Source organism: Cariama cristata, unplaced genomic scaffold (assembly GCF_000690535.1).
Source record: "Cariama cristata isolate BGI_N322 unplaced genomic scaffold, ASM69053v1 scaffold34714, whole genome shotgun sequence".
In the NCBI taxonomy this organism is placed as follows: domain Eukaryota; kingdom Metazoa; phylum Chordata; class Aves; order Cariamiformes; family Cariamidae; genus Cariama; species Cariama cristata.
The window spans coordinates 6,653-9,068 of NW_009614132.1; the positions used below are offsets into that span (position 1 = coordinate 6,653).

General features: G+C 44.0%; 1 protein-coding gene across 1 annotated transcript in view; it reads right to left on the reverse strand.

The window, feature by feature from the left end:
- Window positions 1-1,717: 1,717 nt before the first annotated feature.
- Window positions 1,718-2,416, reverse strand: part of PWWP2B (PWWP domain containing 2B) — a gene marked incomplete at its 5' end in the record, with an annotated part of 15,617 nt that continues 14,918 nt past the window's right edge. The window contains one exon of the mRNA XM_009699296.1: window positions 1,718-2,251. The remainder of the gene's footprint in view (window positions 2,252-2,416) is intronic.

Consider the following 2,416-nt stretch of genomic DNA (forward strand, 5'->3'; position numbering starts at 1 on the left):
ACTGAATGCCCAGTCTTAAGGTTGTTTCTGCCTGCTCACGGGACCCGAGTGACATCTGCTAGCCTTCTCAGGAAAGCGGCCAGGACTCACCTGTTGTTCTTGGCATCTCCTTCAACCACGGAGCAGCCTTTCCACGGGCAGGCAGGAGCAGCCCTTCAGCAGAGATAGGAGTAGACAAGCGCTTTTTCTGAGAGCATGGGGGAGAGGGGGCTTGGTTATTTTTGCTTTGCCTTTTTTTAATTTCATTTTTTAAATGAACAGAAGGCTGCTTGTAACTCCCTTCAGCTAACTGCTGTAACGCTACAGCCAAAAAGCTTGGCGATGCTTTTTGGCAGTCATTTTTTTCAATAAAGAACTGTGTGAGCAGAAAACACAAAAACTACCTCACATAGCCATCAGCTAACCCGAGGCCTAGCTTGAGAAGATGCTAGAAAAAAATCACCACAAAGAAACCCCTGAAGACGGACAGACAGGGGCTAAGAAAGGCAGAACTGTTTCCTCCATGAGTGGGAGTACTCACTGCACAAGAGCATCTTTGCCAGCCAAGCAGTCTGCTTTCGAGATGGGCAAAGCTGATGCCCAGGTAAACAACTGCCTCACAAAGGCTTCACACAAGGTGCAGGAACACATTCCTTCGCGATATACTGCTGTCCTTTTTACACTTATTTTTGGAAAACAGGAAGCTTATTGATTTGTTTGCAGAGGTGGCCAAAATCGGTCTTGGGAGACAGATGTCCCATTTCAGCACTGCATTTTAGTCTGCATGTTTTATACCACAGTCTTCCAACTGTTTTAAGGGAAACATATTTGACTCATTGTATGTTCTTACTGAGACTCAGCAGAAGGGGTTTTTTGGGTGTTGAACTCTTCTCGTTAAACTTTGTCATTGTTAAACAGAAAAGGGAAGCTCTGACCTCTCTCGCTGACATTCAAAAGACCACAATATGAACCAGCATGAACCAGGAAAACATGAGCTTATGTTTTCCAATCTGCTCGTTCTTCTAATTCGACAATAGTTCATCACAGTGTTTGCTGCAACAGATGAAGAACAAACAGGACGCAGAATCTGTGCAGCGATCCTGTAGCTTGAAGGCAATCTTCTACATGCAGACAACATTGTACCTAGCAGGGACAACTCTGAACTGTTTTCTCCAACATCAGAAGCAACAGATTACCATAAATTAATGTTTCTAGCCTGAGGGAATCCAAGGGAAAGCTAGAGTAATGCAAAACAAACAAAAAATTAACCGATACAGTCTCAAAGGCTTGTCCACAGATCATTTTAGTTTGTAAACCATTTGTACTCTAAATTTGGTACAAAAACTGCAGGCTGTTTGTTTTCTGTGTTTTAAAGACTGCTAATCATTTCTGGTCATGTGTAAGGATGCAGATCCTTTCTATCCAACAACATGTGTTCAAGGGGCCTTAAATTACACTTGTTGACTAGCTGCGAACTCAAAAGTTAATTCAAAACGTTAATTCACTCTCCCGTTGGAACTGTTAGGCTAACCATCCACCTCTACGCATGCAGCACGAGCAAGCCAAGGCTGTGCTGCCTGCTGCTGAAGGTGACTTAAGGAAGCACACGCTTAGGACACAAACCCATCCAGGTTACCAGGTGACTACTTCTTCAATTCCTGAAAACATTGATTCTCTCAGCTCTGCAGTAAACGACATGAAAAAGCTTTAACAGAAGCAATGACAGCCACATAGTTATGTGTTGCACATTTTCCAAGTTTTAATAGACACAAAAGTGAGTCCATTGTACTTAAGACACTACAATGATTTCATTCTATTGCATGTCCTGCTCCAATTACATTTCTGAGAGTACAGTATTGAGTAAAAGTTTGGTAGCTTTAAAATTAACAAGTGTGTGAAATCTGTAAGTAAAATAAGCAGCAGCAATAATTTGGGGGATTTTATCAAGAATAGCTAACTTTTAAGTAATAAATACATTCCAAGTTGTGGGTTTTGCTGTTCTCCTAGTTCACTGCCGTACGACTCATCAAATTCTCATTCTAGGGTAAGATATCCTTAAGACTTTCCTGCCAGCCTCACGCCAGAAGAGCCACCTAACTCCAAGTCCCGGTGCCTGTCACCTGTCCCAGATGAAAAGCAGTGCAATCTGACAAGGAAACTCGTCCTCCTGCCACACGCACGGCAACCTCCAGATTCTCCTGGGGAGCATGTCAGGATGCTTACAGACTTCGTGACCCTCTAGGAGAACAGCTGTGCTCTTATCTTCTGTTACCTTGAAGAAAGTGAAAGAGGGAGAGGTTACTGCAGGCGGCACGGAACGGACCAGCATTAGCGGCGAGGCACACGCTCCGGGTTTCCTCTAAATATAGCCAGGAATTCTCCTGCTCCCAGCTGGCCTGGCAGGCAAAACCAGCAGCAGCTACAGCTTTGGAAGAAA